The 21,776-nt window shown below is 37.0% G+C and overlaps 1 long non-coding RNA gene across 1 annotated transcript in view; it reads right to left on the reverse strand.

Annotated features, from left to right (window-relative positions):
* The window catches only part of LOC116153535 (uncharacterized), a 795,234-nt gene that overhangs the window by 625,000 nt on the left and 148,458 nt on the right, over positions 1–21,776 (reverse strand). Inside the window, exons 5-6 of the long non-coding RNA XR_010380957.1 lie at positions 10,042–10,238; positions 4,659–4,864 (exon numbers count right to left, since the gene is read on the reverse strand). This is a non-coding gene — a long non-coding RNA (uncharacterized LOC116153535). The remainder of the gene's footprint in view (positions 1–4,658; positions 4,865–10,041; positions 10,239–21,776) is intronic.

Below are 21,776 nucleotides of genomic sequence, written 5' to 3' on the forward strand. Positions count from 1 at the left end.
TAGCTCTCCTATCAGTCACAAACCGCTATATCATTGTACCAGGGCATTTCTCTGCTGCTTTAAAAATTCTCAGGCACATTCATTCTGGAGAGAAATTTTACTGGAAGTTTAGTAGAAGTGCCTCTTCCAGACTTCGATTATGTATCCCTGTGACCAACTCTTATGGTCTCTGTGACCCACCCTTATGGTAAAGTGCAAAAGCCCACAGAGGAACAAAAATAGAAGCAGCAAAATTTTCAAAATAATATATCAGCTTTGTTATTTAAAATATTTAATTGACCAATTAATAATCAATGTTTCAAGAATTTTTTGGAAACTTCTAACAGGATTTCATCATAACCTAACACTGACACAGAACTGGTGGTACAGGAATACAACAGAGATAAAGGCTATGAAACGCAAACTCAAGGCATCCCCATTTCAGTGATTATCAATAACTGGCTGTAACATAAAGTTTACATTAAGTTACATGGGGTGCACACCAAGTACTTACTATGGCTGCAGAGGAGCGGTTGTCTCTGTCACACTCTCACAATGCATTCCCATTATCATAAGGTTCATCCCGTAGCTTCTCAACAATCCCACTACCAGAGATGTACCCGCAATGCGAGACGAGTGGCTTCAAACATTAAGCAGAATCATTCAGATCCTTATATATGGCACCCCAGCTCATAACTGCTGAATGATGAGCTGGTGTTTTGTGTAAACCAAGTGACACTCCCCTCAGTTGGGAAATCTGAGTGCTCCAAGAAATCCCTGGTACCCAAAACTGTCTCCCTCATTTACAAATCTTCAATCTCCAAAATTTCACATCTGGGAACTCACCCTAAATGCCATTTTTAAGTTAAAGATATTTCCCAAAATTTTACATGTTTTATTATCCTACACTAAAAAGGTAATCATTTATCAGAAATAGATTCTTCAGTTGGGATATGAGGCACCATGGTGGGAAAGAGGAGAGAGAGTTGTGAAAGAGAGAACAACTAAAGAAATGACAAAGAAATGAGAACAACTTGCCTACTTCCCAAGTAAGTTAGTTGCCCAGCTACAGAGAAGTGTCCTCAAAGACCAATATATTCCTTCGATCACAGTAGTGGCAGAAAAAGAAAAACTGGCACAGGAGATGAGATGGAATCATGGGAAAACTTGGCCATGGTAGATACTATTTCACAATAAGTTTCCACTATGGAAGACAGAAAACTGTAGTAGAAAGGGGGCCAGTCACATTACCCCTCTAAGCTTCAGTTTCCTAATGTTATAAAATGTTGGAAATACACCAATATTCTAGTATCAAATAAGAAAATGTAAGTGAAAGCATTTTGACTATCATAAGTATTATACAAAGGTAACATATATTGCACATATCAGATTTTTTTTACACTTAACAGCAAATAAATAAGGAGACTTTTTCTGAATTCCTGCTTGATTGTCAAATTGCAAGCCCCTGATGAGTCTTTACGACCCAAACATTGCCTTGAATAAATCCATCATGCCTCCCCTACCACCATCATTCCTTTCTCTTCTTCCCTTTGGAGATGATATGAAGAAGAATGGGAAAAATGATCCTCACTGTTCGTGATTTCTTGGCTTCTCTGGAGCTGCCACTATAGAGATTTCTTTCAGGGTTTGGGGTTTTTTTTGCAGGGGAGGGGTGTGCTGTTTTTTGGTCTCTCCTATTAGCACTTCTTTTTACTGCATCTGCAGAAGCTCTGAGGGCCAAAAGTCTGCATAAAGAAAATGAATGCAGAGAGAAAGAATTCATAGAAAAAAGAATTGTTGACATGGAAGTTGCTAGAAGCCACGTTTGTAAAATAACCTTCACAGTCAGAGCAACTGTTAACTGTTCATTTAACACAGTGACACAGTACATTGAACAGACTAGTGAAGACAGACAACAGTACTATCAATATGCAAAGGCACTGAGAAACTTATTCTGGGAAGTGGCTGGTACAATGAAACAAAATGAGGAGACAAACCTTTAAAAAATCAGGTAGACCAAAAACTTTTTGAATTTATACCACTTTCTCTAACAATGGCCACGATTTTAGGTGACCAAAAGAGTCACTAAATTTGCTCCACAGTACAAGTTCCAGAAGTGAAAATTGGTCACAGCTTCTAAGTTATGTTTATTTAGTTTGAAGTGTAGATTAATTGGAAGTCAAAAGAAAATGATTCTATTCCATCTAATACTTCCTAATAATCACCACTGCTTTAGTCCATAATAACAGTGAAACTGAAATATGGCTACAAGTTAATATAAGATAGGATAAATTTGAAAACAATGTAAAATAAGGCATTGAGAAAAAGGAAGGCAAAACAAAATACACCAGGAAAAGGAATAATGTATTCAACCAAAAATGAATCAAATAATATTTGTGGAACACTCACTATATCCAAAAGCTACATTTTGACTTAACTGCATTATTTTCGGTATTCCTCTCACTAACACTATAAGAGAAATGATGTTAGCTCTCCCTCGGAGATGAAGAAATTGAGGCTCAGAGAGATTTTTCCATGGCTACACAGCTAGAAAGGTAGGTGGCAGGCATTCAGACCGACTCAATCCCAAGCTCTTCCAATATAGTAACTTACTTTCAATGTAATAGGTTTCTTATTCTATGGATTGTAGGGACAACAGGTTCAATTATTATGAAATAGGGTGCCCAAAGCCACAAAAGCTAGAAAGCATTTGTAGCAAATGCTAAATTATCTTTCTAGCAACTATAGGGCAAATGAATAATATGGTTATTTTAAGGACAGATGAAGAAAATACTAAAGTAGGGGTCAGTTAATACCTTTAAAGAAACGTTCCATGAAGTAAGAAAAGATAATCGCCAAGAGCCGTTAATGCCTCAAACAAATGGTAAAATAAAACAGACTATAAACAATTACCACGTAACATAAGGGCTGAAGAATCTTAGGCCAATGTAAAGAAATGCAAACATATAATTGAATAAAGAGACATACATTTTCACTACAGAAGCCAGTAGTCCTTATTTAAAACATTTCTCATTTTCTAGGATTTCAACGATATTCTCATCATACTTGAAAACGGTTGGGACATTTTAACGACAAGGTAGTACTCAAAAGAAACCGGAAGGCTACAGCAGAAAAAGTTCGTATTCTCTTTTTTGCTCTGTTTTTTAACTTTGTCTTACTTTGGTATTTTTTTTCCGCCCTACCTCGGTACATCACTATGGCAAATGACAAAGTCAGAAAAGTGAATTAAAAATACTTTTAAAAACCTTAAAACTTTTCCATTCCAAGTGCTAGCAGAGTTAAAATTAATCAGAGAAATTGATAAACATGCTCAAATTATGAGACAGGAAAATACTTGTGATTTTTTTAATAGCAAAGTAACTATTGTGAGTAACTTTTTCCTCAGATATTAATCATATTATGTCCATACATGGAAAATAAGTAATAAGATAGAGGAATAAGATAAACTGAAAAAGGCGTCTGCCCGCCTTTCCGCAGGCCTCGCCCTCCCCCTCTTGGCACTTGAGCTTCCCACCTATTTAAGTGCGCGGACTCGAAGGTTTCCCCGTCTGCACGGGAGGATAACCCTACCTGCCTCCTAGGTGAGCGGACGCAATGAGCTGAGGTGTGAAACACACTTGGAACAGCGTCAGGCAGGGAGCAAACGCTGTTTCTGTTGGTGGTGCTTCTCTGGCTGCTGACTGACCTGAGCGTCCCGCCCGCGCCCAGACGCTTCCTCGGGGCAGCGCGGGCTCGTCAGGCAGACCTTTCCTCAGAGCAAGCTTCCCCAGCGCCGCCGGCAACGGGACACCTTGCTTGCTGCCCATTGGCCGAAGCAGGGACATGGCCACGCCCAACATGGGGGGAGGGGCGGGTGGGGGAATCGGTCACCCCGCACAGGGGAGAGCGCCATTATATCATACAGCAAGGGGCGCAGATAGTGGAGCGAGTATCCCTGGGCCCCGGTGCTGTCAGAAACCAACTAACAGCTATAAGAGTAAACAGCATTTACGACTTTTCACGGCAGCAAGAAACATCACAGACAACATGGCGGTAAACTGGCTAACAGCATGCGCGAATGTGATGGCAGTTTAATGGAAAGAACAAAGAAGAGCAAGGGTTCTAAGAAAGGCCATCAATGTGTATGAAGATTAGTGTGGGGTACATTTAATACCTGGCAGCGGCACAAGTGAAAGACAAAGCTTTACCCCCAACACACACACAAAGAGCCAACCGGAAGCACTCAATTACAGTTCAAGTAGTAACAGAAGTCATATGGAAACAATAGATTGTTTTTGTTTTTGTTTAACTTAAGTACAGTCAGTTACAGTGTTTCAATTTCTGGTGTACAGTACAATGGCCGTCATGCTTATACATACGTGTATTCATTTTCATATTCTTTTTCATTAAAGGTCATTACAAGATATTGAATATAGTTCCCTGGGCTATACAGAAGAAATTTTCCTTTTAAATCTATTTTTATATATAGTGCCTAACATTTGCAAATCTCAGACTCCCAAATCTATCCTTCCCACCCTGTTTCCCCCCCTAACCATAAGATTGTTTACTATGGGAGTCTGTTTCTGTTTTGTAGATGAGTTCATTAGTGTCCTCTTTTTTTTTAAGATTCCACATATGAGTGATATCATATGGAATTTTTCTTTCTCTTTCTGACTTACTTCATTTGGAGTGATGATCTCCACGTCCATCCATGTTGCTGCAAATGGCATTATTTTGTTTTTTGTGGCTAACTGGTGTTCCATTGTATAGAAGTACCCCATCTTCTTTATCCAGTTATCTGTTGATGGACATTTGGGTTGCTTCCATGTCTTGGCAACAAGATAGTTTTGACGCCAAATTTAATACTTGTATTTAAGAACAGACACTGTGAATAAGGTTAGAAGGACAAGCATCACTTACAGAGGGAAAGAGACCAGTTAACAGTGTAAATATATCTGGAACACACAGAACTGTTCTGTAAATTAGTAAGAGGTTAAAATGCCAGTAGAAAGTGGGCAATAGATAAAACTAGTAACTTGCAGAAAAAGAAATGCAAATTGAAAATAAGTACCCAAGAAGATGTTTGACCTTGTAAATATACAGGAAAAAATAACATATTCTATTAAAAAAAAAAAAGATAAACTGAAAAAGACAAACCCAAAACAAAAAACAAACAAAACCTCTCAGGGGTAGGGGATAGCTCAGTGTTAGAGTGTGTGTTTAGCATGCAGGAGGTCCTGGGTTCAATCCCCAGAACCTCCATTTAAAATCAACCAATCAATCAATCAATCAATCAATCAAACTAAGTACCCCCGCAAATTATTTTAATAAAACTCTCTATTGTGAATATTCAGATAATTTGCACACAAAATACAACTTGTAAAACTTATGTCATCTACAGAATTGTCCCTTTCCAGTATGTCTAAACAGTAACTGATACACATTAAAAAATGAAAATGGAAATCAGTCCAATCATCAATTCTGCTTTGAGAACAAAAATGAAGTACTGGTACAACATGAATGTTGAAACATATGATACAAGATTGATGAACCTCAAAAATATTGTTCTAAGGAAAGAAGTCCTCAAAAGACCATGTATTGAATGATTTAGTTTATACAAAATGTCCAGGATAAGCAAATACATAGTGACCGAAAGTAGATTTGTGGTTGCCTTGGGCTGGGGGTGAGAATAGAGAGTGACTGCAAATGGACAGCAAGTTTCTTCTGGGGATGATGGAAATGTTCTAAAATTAGATTCGATGGTTGCACAACTCGGTAAATTTACTGAAATCCACTGACTTGTAACCCTTAAAAGAGTGAATTTTCTGGTATGTAAATTATACCTCAATAAAGCTATTACAAAAGTTGCTTTTAACCACAGTCCTACCAAATACCAATTTCAATTCTGAGAGTTCTTCTTCACCTTTGTTAATGTAAAATGAAAATAATTCTCCAATGAGAAAAATGATCTCCTGTCAGTTCTCATGAGTATGGAAGGTCCAATAGAGCAGGACTTTTCTCATTTTCCTCTGAAAGTCTCCCTATTCAAATAAAGACCAAAATCTCAGCTGAAACCATAGGCTTTGAAGCCAGCAACTCTTATTCTCTTCTAGATCACTCAGAAAGGCCTACAAAAGGAACAAATCTAGGGATGAGTCAAAATTCTGGACTAGGAGAAAGCCTAGTGCTATGCACATCTGACCACACTCATACTAAATGTATTTTTTTAATGCAATTGTTCTCTCTTAAAGTACTTTATATTTTGGAATATAGATAGATATTCTAAAAATAAGGTTTTTGACACTGTGACTCATAAACTTACATTTTCAGAATTAGTGGTAATGCTTTCTTGGACCTGAAAAGGGCTTTTTTGTCTCATTTTTATATTATGGGCCACATCATGTCAAGTTAGTCATGCTGATTCATGAGAGATCACCTGATTTAATGGAGCAATCCCAAAACCAATATGAGCAGAAATAAGTATGCTAGTAATAGAAATGACTGTTATCTTTGTGGTTTTAAAGGAGATATACAGACATTACCCCTGACAGCCAAACTCGCTAGCTTAACCAAAGACATTTTGCTTTTTATCACAACCAATCCCAAAAAGCAATAAACATCTTCATGTCTTGAGGGAAGAATAAATTTCTTTGAATTAATACCATTGCTCTGCATCTAAAACATAAGCACGTGCTAGTAGTGATGTAATGGTGGTGGTTAAGTTCATTATTTAGTTGAGAAGTAGTTTAAGAATTGAAAGAAGAAACACAAAAATAGAAATAAGCCAGAACTAGAGGGGAGGTGAACGCCACCAAGAGATAATGACCTCTGTGGCTGAGATGAGGTTTTGAATATCACCAGAAACTTGCTTCAAGGTGAAGCAGCTGAATACTACTTGTTTTTTACCATTATAATCTTAAACAGAAAATATTTACCTCCTTTTTTTTATTGAAGTATATTTGATCTACGATCTTGTGTTAGTTTCTGGTACACAGCATAGTGATTCAGTTATACACATGTGTATATATTCTTTTTCATTATCGGTTATTACAAGTTATTGAATATAGTTCCCTGTGCTATACAGTAAAATGTTGTTTATCTATTCTGTATATAGTAGTTCGTATCTGCTAATCCCAAACTGCTTTCTAACCTCCAGCTCCAATTTAAGCAATTGCTTTCCAAGCCTACTGGACAACTGATTCCCTTAGATCTCCTTCCATTGACCTCCTGGACTAGGTTCACTATGTTTCTTAGACATCATAATTTTCTTTCTTGTACTCTGTTTTTCTTTAGATAAAACTCTTTCTCACATAATTGTTTAAATAACAAGCACATAAAAGGTAAACTTGCTAAGCCCATGTGTCCCTAGAAATACGTCTAGAATGCCTCACACTTGATAGTTTGGCATTAAAGCTTCTAATTACTTCCTGTCAGAACCATATACGATGGCTCTGTTGTCAGAGGCATCCAGAAACTAGATGAGCAAGCTGATGCCACTCTGATTGCTATTTCTTGGTAGGTAAGAAATCTATTCTCTCTTAGAATCTTCTAGTTTTCATTGGTGTCTTACAATTTTACTAAGACATAACTCAATCAGGTCTCAGTAAATCCTACCTTTTCAATCTGAAAGTTTATGTTATCTTTCAGAAGCCCCAGGACTTCTATTTTTATTTAATTTCTTCTGTCCTCTTTCTTTGAAAACCCTATTAGATGGATGTAATAAATCACTCATGTTTATCCTCCATGTCTTGTAATTTGTTTTGTCTCTTGCTTCACTTCTTTTTGGCTCTTAGCTCATCTTCTGAGGTGTTTATTTGATTTTTATCCTCCAATCTTCCTGTTGAATAATTGTTTTAATTTTAACAAACATATGTTTTTAAATTTTGATTTCTTTGTCATTTTCTAATTATTCCCTTTTCATAGCAACATCCTCAGTATTTAAGAATCTCATATCAATTCAAATTCCTCTGAGAAGTGAACTTCAACTTTTAAAATTATCCTGTTTTCTGAATTATCCTGTTAGTTATATTTATTTGATCACTCTTCTCTGTGTGATTGGCTTGCTAAACATGTTAGAAAGATTCTTGATTGCCTGTTAATATTTATGAATGATGACCAGATTAATACTATCAGTTACTGAAAGGAAATCCCTCTGCCATTCTATGAGTCGATTTCCTACCCCCAGTCTTTCCCCTGCATGGAAGAGCTGCCTGCAATTTCTGTAACTGTAGTCAGGGTTATGTCCACTGGCAAGATCACTTCAGGATGAATGAATGGGGATCCAGCTAACTGGATATGCTCTCCATGCTAACATAAGGAGGACCCTATTCTGCAGCACAAATACTCAAACTAGGAAAGGCCTCCCTAGACAGATAGTTTTAACAGTGGTAGTAGAAAGCAGACCCATGCTATGGTTGTCAGTTGGGGAAGTTGTTGTATTTTCCAGCAGGAGGTGATCTGTGGGAGAGAGAGCAGAGGAGGGGAGTGGTTTACCTTTCTGAATACAGACCTTTAATTAACTGCCTTGCAAAGTGCCCCCCAGAGCAGTCATGCTCTTGTATTTACTGACTTGGAGCCTGTCCAGGAGTCCTGAAGAGAAAATGGCTACCACCTCAGCTATAGTCTTTCCTGGGCACAGAAATGTAGCTCTGGGCAGGTTCTTTCCCCTTTATGTTTTATCCATCCCTTCTAGTTCCAACTCAACAGAAATTCGAGTCTGTAGTCCACTAGCCCTAGCACTACTCCATTATCATGCCTACATCTCATTCTCTGCATTTATTTTTCAATTTATCCTCTTCTTATGTGTAGAACATCTTTTCAGTGGCATTTAAGTAATTAAGGAAGGTAAATAAAGGCATTGTTCTATCTACCATTATTGAAGCAAAAAATTACACAACTGTGTTGAATTAGGAAATGTGGAGAGGTTTTTCTCTTTCCTTCCTTTCTTTCTTTCTTTCTTTCTTTCTTTCTTTCTTTCTTTCTTTCTTTCTTTCTTTCTTTCTTTCTGTCTTTCTTTCTTTCTTTCTTTCTTTCTTTCTTTCTGTCTTTCCTTTGAGGAAGTGGATCATACCTCAGAAAAGATTTTGAAGAAGGAATAATTTTAAGTAGCACTTACATCAGAAACTTATTCATTTATATTTTTTATTCTACTACATTCCAAAGATGTTACAATATATTTTGTACAAAATAAAATAAAATTTAAAAGAGGAGAAAGTAAGAAAATTGGGTTGGGATGGGGACTGCTAGTAAGCAGACAGAGTAAAAATAGAAAAGACAAGATGAAGCCAGAAATCAGTTTAGATCACCAAATACACTCTATAAGGTGGAACCCAAATTTAACAAAAAAAATTTCCAGTAACCAACACAAAGAAAATAAAAACTAATACATATATCACTATTTTCACAAGATAGAAATAAATCAGCTAAGAAAAGAAATATACATATGATAAATTTTTATTACAAGCAATATAGTGAATATCTTCCACAATAAATATAACAATAATTTTCATAGAGGAAAGGCTTAGAGGGTGAGAATAACCATGAAAATAAGCAGTTAACCATGTGCTTCAGAGAGTAATAAAGGTTGCCTTATTAGAAGCAAAATGGTAGTTCTAAAGAAACTCTAATACCCCTCCTACTTATCACCTTCTTGTTGTGTTTTCACTACAAAAAATTACATACTATTGGAATTTGTGTATCTTTGAGGCCCGCTAATCTTACTCTCTATTTGTTACATATTTGAACAAGTGATCAATCAGCTTTTAATCAACACTTCCAGTGAGGAGGATATAGCTCAGTCGTAGAGTGTGTGCTTAGTATATACAATGTCCTGGGTTCAATCCCCAGTACCTCCTTTAAAATCAATCAATCAATCAATCAATCAATCTGATTACTACACACACACACACACACACACACACACACACACAAAATAAAAGTAAAAAGTCATCAGTACTTCCAGGATTGAGAAATGTGTTATTTTCCAAGGCAATCCATTCCACTTTTTGACAATTCTATTTATTCAACACTTATCCCTTATATTGAATCACTTTTTGTTCTTACCCATTCGTCCTGTATCTGGTTTCTGGAGTTGCATAAATAAGCTCCACTGCTTGCCATGTAACAGACAGCCTGCTGAATGTTTGTAGACAGCTAGCGTAGTACCCTGACTCTCAGCGTTATATAGCTTCAGACCTCTTGTTTATAAAGAAACTAAGGAAATTTTTCATGTGAGGATGCTCATCTTCTCTGAGTCAGCTCTACAAGGAAAGAAAATTGGGTTCAAAAAAAGAAGAAAAGATGATGCTGGCAAATAAGAGAGAGAGCCAATGCATGTTTTATAAAATAGCTTTTAAATATCAGATTTCTGAAAAATTAAATTCTTAGATATTCATCTATAAGAGGATATTTTGAATGAGTAAAACATAAATGTCTATGATCCTTGACACTTAACAGAAATAATCAGAGATCCATGACTCTCTTTTTTAACATAAAATTCCTTTCCTTTAACAGTAATACCCAACTAGACACTGATAAACAGAAGCACTTAGTGAAATATAAATTAAATTATCCTGTTCTTTGATCATGAATAGATATTAATTAGAGTCTGTCCAATTTGGAGTCACCCAGTTTCTCAATTTCTCAGGACTGAAGGCAGTGTTACTGTCATGCTTTGCACAAAAAGCATGCCTTGTTTCTTCTAATGAAGAGATGGGAAGACATTAAACCAGCTAAGATTATTCATTCTAGAATGAAACTTGGTGTGTCACCAGCGTATTTTGAAAAAAAGAAAAATAAAGCAAGCTTTGTTTCTTACCCATTTTGTTTAAGTAGTAATTGTCCCTCTGACAATTCCCAATAATATTCATGCTACTGAAATCTAACTTGTCCCCTCACTAATGACTTAGAAGATGCAAATACTTAAATTGGTCATATAATGCTTTAAAAGGCAAAATTTTGAAGTCAGGAAAGATCTCACCATATTGAACCTTAAGGCTACTGTCAATTTTTCTCCTCCATTTCTCATCTTCTGCTCTACCTGCTCACTCACAGTTCCCAAATCAATGAAATTATAACGGGATTGATCTCCATTTGCAATTCTGTGGTTGGTCTGTAAGAAATTCTCCTATTATTTTAAAAAAAAAATTAAGCACTTTTAAGGGAATAATTGGAGAAAACAAACAATTTCACAAATGGTACCTATCCATAAAAAATACAGTAGCTCATAAAGCCTGGGAAAAGAGTAATTTTTAATCTTATAGCATTGAACGTTTCAGGAAGACTTCATTCATCTTGCTGTTTTTTACCTTGTTTTCTTTATCATGCACCATCCATCTAATTGTTCAAATTTACTTTTTGTCCACAAGCCTTGAAGGCATTGATTGTTACCAGGACCTCTTTGCTGTGCCTACTGAACACTATAGCAGGAAAGGAGAAACTAAATTGACATGATTTCTTTGATGCCAATCAAAGAACACAGAGAAAGGAAAGAGAGAGGGACAGCCTTATGATCATGTCCATTTCACATGGAGAGGAAAACCCAGAGATCAAGAGACTTGCCCAAAGCTAGAGATTTGCAGTCAGAGCCAGGACTACAGCCCCTATCTTCTGAGGTCTAGTTCAGCTTTCCTTCCACTTCACTATGAGTCTTCTCTCTAAATCTCCAAAATGGCTAATGTCCATTACTAAGTTTCTTATCCTGCTTCTCATCACAAAGGAAGAGGAAAATCTGATTTGAATTAGAGTCTGTCAGGGGACGGTAGAGCTCATGCTCAGCATACACAAGGTCCTGGGTTCAATCTCCAGTACTTCCTCTAAAAATAAATAAATAAGTAAATCTAACTACCTCCCCAACAAAAAATTAAAAAATAAAAATAAAAAATGTTTTTAAAATATGCAGAATCTTAAATAGTCCATATAATCTCAGGGCACATACTTTCCTTAAGTTTCCAAAGTGAGCTATGTTAGGACAATCTCTATACACAAGAGAAATAAATCTACTTTCATTGTTCCTACTTAAATTTTTGCCAAACTCTTTTTTTTCTCTGCTCAGATATTATTTCAAATACTGGAGTTCAGGATATTTTGGAAGTTAACATTCTTGTTCTTCACTCAAAACTGGTCATTTTTAATACACCACTATCCAAATATTATTTATCTTATGATTTATCTCATGACTGTGAACATGGACCATGAACTAAACCTGGATATAAAGTTGTCCTCTATGTTCCTCCTAAAGCAACAACCACACTTGTAAAGCATGCTTCACCTATGCAATGTCATTTAATAACATCAGAGAGAAACATGGCTTATGTGTACATATATATCTTCATTTTGGCGCATATCAACTGTTTGAGGTACATTTGACATTTCCTGTGTTGTTTTTTTTTTTAATTATTGATCAACACGAGTAATCTAAAACTATGAGATGCTTGAAAATGTTAATCTGCAGTATCTATGTGCTACCAGAGCTGGCACTACCAATAAGTGGAGCCTCAGACCAACGACATCAAATCTTTCTCCTTTTTATTGTAATTCACAGCTTGATCAACCAGAGAAATGTGATTTGCACATCATTATTCATCACAATCTCATCAACTTTATCCTTTAGCAATGACCTTATGATAAGAAATTAAGCCTTTTGAAATAAGCATTTGTAATTAATCCATTTCCATAAGATTAACATGTCAAATATCACAAGAATACATGTAACAGTCTTCTGAAGCTTAAAACCCCCTGGTCACATTTCACTTAAATCCATACCAAGTATTATCACAATGTAATCAGCAGAATAGAAATTGCTAGGTGACCCCTGTGTGTTATGTTCATTCATGTATTCATTCATTCAATAAATATTTATTAAAATGTCAATGTTCTAAGCACCACACTGCTGAAGTCTAGAGAAAGAGAGAAATAAGGCTAAGATCTAGTTCTGAAAGCATTCAAAGTCCAGAGAGAAAGACAGGCCTTGTTAAAAAGTAAATAAATAAATAAGTTATTCTCATGGGCCATAAGAGACATCGAGTCAGAGGTCTTAGAAGCAGAGAGTCAGGAACATTTCTGCACACAAAATAAGAAATACTCCAAGTAGAAGAAATAACGTGCTACACACAGAGGCATGAAAATTAGGGTGTGTTCTGAGACTCATAAGCAATTCAGGTGAAACATATGACAAACTTTGACACTTTATCCCTCTCTTCTAAAGTAATGGCAAAAGTAAGACTGTACAAGAGAGGGGCAGAAAACAAAGTAGGAAAAGAAAGTCTGGCACAGATTTTGTCTGGCCTTGTATACTATGCTAAGACATTTGGGGAGGATTTGTTTCATCCAGGTGATGGGAAGCCCCTTGAAGTTTCTAGCAGAAAAGGTACCTGATAAGAGACATGCTTTAGAAAAATACATATTTTCTACTGGTGTAGAAAATGGATTGTATGAGAAGAAACTGAATATAGATTGAAGACTATTGAATTAGCCCAATAAAGTGCTCATGTTATGATCTTCAATTCACTTAAGTTGTGGGGATCAAAGTAAATTATCATCTATTAAGCAGAACAGTTAGCTAGAGAGAAATCTGATTTAGGAGTCAGAAAATTTGGGTTCAGTTCAATTCATCTATTTTCCAGTTTCATATGCTGTCAAGTTGAAGTACTGAGAACAGTGCCTGTGGTTGAAAACTCTGAATTTCTCATCCTATTACTAGTAATTGATTTAAAGATCTAATAAAAGGTATTGAGAATTCAAAATAACATCTATGGTTCATGTCAAGATGTGCCAACCACAAAATGCTATGAAATCAATACAACCTTGGAAGTGAAACTGCAGTTGGCTAAGAAAACTTTAAGAGATATTTCATGACAGGTGTGCTTAAGGTGTTAAAGATGGCAGAGGTCACAAATTTAGTGACCTGTTGGAAACAAAAGAAAAGATATGAACCACTTCTCCTTCAACCACAATAAATTTTAACTCATTTCCTATGAAATATAATGGAAGCTTCATCTGTGCTGATATTTTCATTGAACTAACATAAGACTTTTCCAGTTTCATTGTTTACATTCTAAGCATAATCTTATGACTGGAAGGTAATATGAAGGATGTGTCAACTAAAAAAAAAATTAACGTTTCCCTAAATGTTCTAGTAACTTAAGATTTTCATGCCATTGTTATTGATTCTACAGACTCTATGTTGTTTTTCATACACACCAAAAAAAAAAAAAATGTGGGCTAGGGGAGTCAAAAATAGGAGAAAATGAACATAAACTGGCCAGAGATTCCAGGTCTTACTTTCTCTCATAAATTTTCATTCTTATTATCCTTTTCACTCACTACTCATGTTCCCAGAGCGCCAATTCTACAAGAGGCTGGCTGGACTTTAGGATTCAAAGAAAAGAATTAGAATCTCTGACAACCTTGGGTTCCAATCCAGCATAACACAACTGGCTGGAGCTGGGCTGCAGTCACCCTCTAAATGACTCATGAGCTCTCTAGAGTGACACTTCCACCTGACCCATTTCCTTCATTTATGTTCCCTACCTGATCACTGTAGGGCTTCTCTACAGGACTGAGCCTTAAGAAACTCCAACATGTAATGGCCTGAAAGACAAATCTGCCAAGGAAATTGAGAAGAAGTAGCCACAGAAATAGGAGGACAACTTGGAAGTGATCTGAAGAGAGTGTTCTCAGAAGAGAAGGGTGACCAACGGTTTCAAATATGACCAAGGGAGAAAATGACACAAGAACTGAGATTAATTCACTGGGTTTACAGCTTAGAAGCTAGTTAGTTTACCTTTTTTTTAGTTTTTTGTTTGTTTGTTTTTGTTTTGTTTTGTTTTGTTTTGTTTTGTTTTGTTTTGTTTTTGTGAGTTAGGCCCCTGAAGCTATATAGAAGTAGGTTTAGGAGTTTGCCAAATTACTGGATTGAGTAACACTTCCTCAGCCACCCACCCCCAATTCATGTCCACCTGGAACTTGTGAATGTGACCTTGTTTGGAAATCAAGTCTTTGCTGACACAATCAAGTTAAAATGAGGTTCACTCTATTATGTAAACCCTAATCCAATAACTCTTGTCCTTAAGCAGAAGAAAATTTAGATGCAAAGAGACATCAGAGAGGAGAATACCATGTGAAGACAAAGACACAGGTTGCATCTACAAGCCAAGAAATGCCAAGGATTGCTGGCAACACCAAGAGCTAAGAAAAGAGAAGGAAAGAGTCTTCTCTAAGAGCATTCAGAATGAACACAGCTATGCTGACATCTCGATTTTGGACACTTAGCGTCTGGAATTGTGAGAGAATGGATTTCTGTTGTTTTAAACTACCACATTTGTGGTACTTTGTTACAACAGCCCTAGGAAGCTAATATAGGAGAGGAAATTGAACCCATGAGTATAGAGTTATTTAAAGAAGTCTAGCCATATGTAGAAGAAGAAAAAAAAAAAGATGCTACCTAGAAGGAGAGAATCAAAAGTTGATCATAGCCTTTGTGTACTTTTTCTCCAGAACTTCTTAGCAACTGTAGTGAAAGTATAGAGAAATGAATAGTAGGGTCCACTTAAGGTTGGAATTTCATCAGACCATTATGATGGAAAGACAAAGGGATGAAGGAGTTGATAGATTCATAGGAGTGTTCCTGAAATGAAAAACTGCAGACTCCAAGCTGGCTGAGAAGAAAAATAAGGGAAAAGGAGGATTGATGGACTGGGAAATAGAAAAGGGGTCAAAGAACCAGAAATTCTCATTAATTCCATGTTATGGACTGAATTGTAGTCTCCTAAAATTCATAGGTTAGAGTTCTAACCCTTAATGTGACAGTACTTGGAAATGGGGTCTTTAAGGAGATAATTAAGGTTAAATGAGTGCATAAGGGTGGGGCCCTAATCCAATAGGACTGGTGTCCTTATAAGAAGTAGAAGAGACACCAGAGTTCCTAATCCCACTTCTATTAGCTGCAGTGAAATATCTGATTTCTACATGTTCAATTTTAATTTTTAATGGCAAGTTAAACTGACAAACTATGTTTGTGGTTCAGTTTTGGCCCATGAACTATCATCTACAATATCTGTGCCAAATTCTCTCCACATCCACAATTTCAGTGGCCAAATCAACACTAATGTTTGACAAATTTTATTCTCCTCTAACTCATATATCTAATCCCCTAACCAATATTTGCATTCAGAGCCCTCAATGCACCTCAAACTAACATGTCTATACATCTCAGGATTTCACTCTTCAGATCTACTCTTCTTCCAGTGTTTCTAACTTCAGTGAGTAGCACCGTCATTCTTCTGCTTGTGAAAGCCAGAAATCTAGACGTCTCTATCAACAACTCCCTGTCCCTCAGCCTTCACATGCAAACCCTCTGATCTTATCTCCTAAGCATCTTGACTTACCTTATTGGTCTTATCTCCTAAGTATCTCTCAAATTTGCCCTCTCCCAGCTACTACTCTAGTCCATCATCTCCTCACTATCACAAAGCAATAGCCTATTTGCTGATCTTCCCACATTCACTCAGTTTGAATTCAATTCAATCATTTTTCAACTGCATACAGTGTGATCTTTCCAAAACACAAAACTGATCATGTTCCCAAGCTTCCCCTCTCCCTCCAGACACTTCAATATATGTCCATGTTCCCCAAATCCATAACATAACCTATGAGTCCCCATGGGTTCAAGCCCCTACACATCTCTCCACCCACATCTCTTCAGCAGTCCCCCTGCCTCTCTCTGTATTCCAGTCACACTCAGACAAACCTTCTTTTGGGTTTTTAAATGTATCATATTAGCTTCCACAATGGGATCTTGGCACACACTGAAAAGGTCTTCCTTTCATCCACAATCCATTCTCTCTACTCTTTCCCTTAATAAATCCTACCCATTTTTAGATCTTAGCTCAAATACCACTCACTCAGTAAGCCTTTAAGACCCAGTCTCAGACTTCACTCTCATAAAAATGTGTGTCTTCACTTAGAGCCTTATCTCAGTTTGTAATTAAATATTCTTCAGGGTGATTATGTGATTAATGTCTGTCTCCCCTACTAAGTGAAAGTTCCATTTATTCAGCACTATTAAGTCCCTGACAGCAGGGACTAGATATATATTTTTTTATCATCCTTGATTCTATTGCCTAACATAGTCCATGGCGTGTTATAGGCAGTTAATAAATATGTGTTGAATAACGGAAAGGCTACATTCTTTCTAAATATAACTGCCCTGCTCATAGCCACTGAGAAAGAGGCAGGCAGTCACATTTTTTGCCACAATACCAGTACACTACGTACCGCGACTGGTTAGACCAAAAGGAGTTCAGTCCTCCCTCAGTATCCGTGGAGAATTGGTTCTAGGACCTGAGCGGATGTTAAAATCCAAGATGCTCAAGTCCCTTATATAAAATGGCCTAGTATTTGCACATAACTTGTTTATATACTCCCATATGCTTTAAATCATCTCCAGATGACCTATGATACCTAATACAATGTAAATTCTATACAAATAATTATCAATACAATGTAAATGTTATATAAATAATACCTGTGCACAGCAAATTCAAGTTTTGCTTTTTGAAACTTTCTAGGATTTTTTTGTCCATGTTTGATTGAATCTGTGGATGTGGAACCAGCAGATATGGAGGGTGAATGGTACCTCTTATTAGTTACTTTTTCTGTGTAGCAAATACACTAAAACTCAGTGGCTTAAAACAACAAGCCATTTATTTAGCTCATGATTAAACAGGGCAGCAATTTGTACTGTAATAGACTGCTTGATCTGGCTGATCTGGGCAACACTTGAGTGATCTTGGTGAGGTTCACTTATGAATTTGCAGCAAGCTGCCAGGTGGCCAGGGGCTGGCTAGTCTAAGATAGCTTATCTCTGTTCACTTGGTTTCCCAATTTCCATGAGCCTAGCTAAGGCATACTCCTATGGCAGATTTCCAAGAGAAATAGAGAAAGGGCTCATGGTCTCCAAAGGACCAAGTGTACAACCTCACTTCTGTTTCCTTCTACTCGCAAAGCAGGTCACAAAGCCATCCCAGATTCAAGGACAGAGAAATAGACTCCATCTCTTGAGAGAAGCTACAAAATCACATTGCAAGTATGTGGTTACAGGGAATTGTGGCCGTTTTTTGCAATCTACCATACTATCCACTGGCGAGCCATTGACTTACAGCATGACATGGAATAAAAAGGTGAGCTGGGACATAAGATCCTTACTCTCAGGAATTAGAACACGGAAACACAAGACTGAGAGATGTAGAGAGGGAGCTGGAGCTAAAAGGAGTCTTTCAGCTGGAGTAGAAAGGGTGACTACAGCAGGCCCCATGCCAGCCAAAATTATAAAAGAACTAAAGAAGCTCTGAATAAGCAGAGGAAGTTAGTAGAGAAGGAATGGCTCAGACACCAGAGGGATACAGTGATGTCATGAGCCCCTGAGAAAGATGAGAAAAAAGCTGAAAACCACAGATGTTTCAGTCAATCTTTCCCTCTCAGTCCCAACCCATACATGGCCTTACAAAAAGCCCCAGTTTTATTCAGGCTGAGTTCTCTCCAACCAAAAGTCTAACCAGATCAGTTTATGAGAAATCTTTTTCTTTTTTTTTTCTTTTTCTTTCTTCTGAATAGAACTATGCCACCCACTCACCCACCCTTTTAAGAAAAGGGGAAAAAATGCTTATTTGGATGCATGAATACATATTGTGATTAGGAGAAGCCAGAATTTGATAGCACAAGCTTTGAAACAGCACAGTACACCAAACAAGTGCAAGTGATAATATAAGGTTAATTTTCATGAATGTAAATTCTATGAGTTTTCTTATATTCATATTCAACTTTCACTCTGTAAAGGGTCAATGTTCATACATAGGTGTGCAGGAGATACCCCTTTTAGGTCCATATTGTTATTCTCCAGTGTTTTCCATTTGAGAACCACTGATGCACAGAAACACAGGCTTCCTTACAAGATGTAAACATTGCAATCTGCATGAAGAGAATCATACTACAAGCTAAATATTACCCATTTGGATTTGCAGCCAAGTTACAGTCCACTAAATCCTAAGTACTTTTTTTTTCTCTCCAGCCAAAGCTATATTGCATTTCAACTCTCTTGTTAGAAACTGATGCTAGGAATTGACAAGATAATAGGATGGAGAAAGTTTTCAGATCTCATTTACAGCAGATGGGAGAAGGGTCAGTTTCCTGGGTAATGAAGCATTGTCTGGTTGCCCCTAAATCACTCCAAACTCTGCCTGGTCCTCAGAAGCTTAGAAAGCATCTGCATTACCACTACCCTTCAGAGCATTATTCCAACACCTCAAAAAAAGAAAAGTTATAATAAATGATCTGAGAATTCAGAGACTCAAATGCCAAATGTCAAATTTTGGTTGAAAAAAATAATAATCTACAATCTTCTTGGTAAGGGAAAGAGAGAGACTTGCAATTCATAGAAACAGCTTTTAATTTATAGCTAACAATAGATCTTTGTGTCTAATTTGTTCTTTCTCAAACTAATGTGTCTTGAAAGCTCCCACTGACAACTTGTTGCTAACAAAACACAGAGGGAAATTAAGGAGCACTATTTCTGCCCCTCATTCCAATTCCACTCTCATGGCGCCATTCTTCCATCTGTAGATAACTTTCTCTCTACTTTCATCCTATAGAAGAGTGCCTGGTCTTGTGAGTTACATGTCTGGTTCCCTGGGAATGCAGGGAATGTGATGTTGAGGATTAATAAAGGAGAACATAGTCCTTAATATTCATCTTTTAATTTCAGCATCAAATAGCTGTCTTTGGCTCTCATGCTTGGTTCAGTTAAGCCCCCATGGAGTCTCCTGCCATTTTGAAGGACAGAAGGCTTTTACAGAGCTCCCAGGATTTCTAGAATGACCATTTATAGAGTATGATGCACACCTAGATAAGTGACTTATTTGTCAGGCTCACCAATATCCACAAATGTAAGGAGAAACCAGATCTACCTGCAAACATCACTGTATTCCAGACAGACTGTCATGGTAAAAAAATCATATAAATTGGTCTAGAAATTTCTACTCTGCAAAAAAATTCACACAGGCCTAAAACCCTTTCACTCAGCTCTTCATTTATATCTTATAGTAGGGAAAATCAGAAGCCTGAATAAATACTGTATGATCTACCATTGTAAGTCATATTTTACACTTTACGAAATTTCTGATTTGCATCAGCTTGATTTATTTGAGTTGTGGTCTGCGATTCTAGGCTAATTTATAAGGATTAATTCATCATTCATGTCTTCACTGATTCTGAAAAGCTGCCCCCTGCCTCCTTGGTAGTTTCCTCCACACCAGCTCCCATGAACTTCTCAATTTGCACAAACATTCATTTGTGTTCTTTACAGATTTGAGTGCATAAACAGAGAAAAGAAAAATGATTTCAAGAAAGACCATAGTAACGTCTGCCCAGTTATGATGGGTGTGGAAAGATTCCCATTCATGCATGTATGTACACGTGTGACGTCTCATGCACTAAGGTATGTGGCATACAGGAGAGAATATTTATTTTTTCTTTCTTTCTTAAAAGAAAGACTTTAGTGAACCTGACTCAAATTGAACCCTTTAGTTCCATTCCTACTGTAAAATACAATGGAAATGATGGCATTATTATCAGTAGTGGAACTATGAATACTGTTATAAATTTAGTAACATTTCTGTTTGCTGTTTCTCATTTTTAACATCCCCTGTTTATTACCATGTATTCTTCAGCAGAAAAACTCTTAAAATAAAAAATCTTGCTGCCTGTGTGCTGACACAGTAAGAAAGTAAGGAGTTAGGGACTGAGACTCCTCTCCTTACTCCCAGGATTCCAAGTGCTGGGTTGGGTGGTGATATCTCCCAGGAGGAAAAAGGGAAAAGAGGTGTTTCTGGAACCTGCCTGGGCTGAGAGGAGACACACTGGGCCAGAGAAGGGGCTTTGGGACTAAAAGAGGAAGGTCTGTGTGATGTTCTCCAGTAGCTGCGTTCACAACTCTATATTCTACACTCACAACACACTTTTCATAATTATCTCAGGACAGAAGCACAGCCCAGCAGGTTCTCCTGAGAAGAAAGCTATAATGAGTGAATGCTTAAGAAGGAGAGGAGTAAATAGTGCCCTCCACACACACTAGAGGGCTGAGGATGGTTTATTTTTCATCTTGTTTTGTTTCTATGTTTTGCTTTGGGATTTAAGTTTGGTTTGATTTGCTTTGGGTGGCAGTTTTGATTCTGTTCTTCCACTTCTAATGAAGTGCAAACCTCTTCACAGATTAGTTCCCAACTTTCCTGCTGTCTTCTCTATTTTTTTCTTTTCTCTTACTTATCCATATTCTCTGCCAGCTCTTAAAATCCATTATAATTATAAATATACATTCTATTTATATGGCATTTAGTAAAGTGCCACACATGTCATATTCATTTAAACCTTAAAATAACCTTATGCGATGTACATTATTGTCACTGTTTTACAAATAGAGACACTAGAGTTAAAATCAGATGCTTTCTTTTCAGATCTAGTAACAGATCTGAACATTACTGGACAGTTGAAATCAGCAAGGATTTGCGCTAGGCTCTGTATCTGCGTTCTTAATTCTTACACCAGCTCAGTGAGGTAGGCATTATTGATTCTCCTATGTTACAGAAGAGAAAACAAGTAACTGGCCACCATCACACAACTAGTAATTGGCATAGCAGAGATTTTCCTGAGGTTACATAACCAATAAATATGAGAGCCAGACTAAAACCCCTGTTTTCTGATTCTGAATCAGAAATCTATTACAAATCTATTACAGTACTTTTGTT

The sequence above is a fragment of the Camelus dromedarius genome, chromosome 5 (assembly GCF_036321535.1).
Source record: "Camelus dromedarius isolate mCamDro1 chromosome 5, mCamDro1.pat, whole genome shotgun sequence".
NCBI classification, from domain to species: domain Eukaryota; kingdom Metazoa; phylum Chordata; class Mammalia; order Artiodactyla; family Camelidae; genus Camelus; species Camelus dromedarius.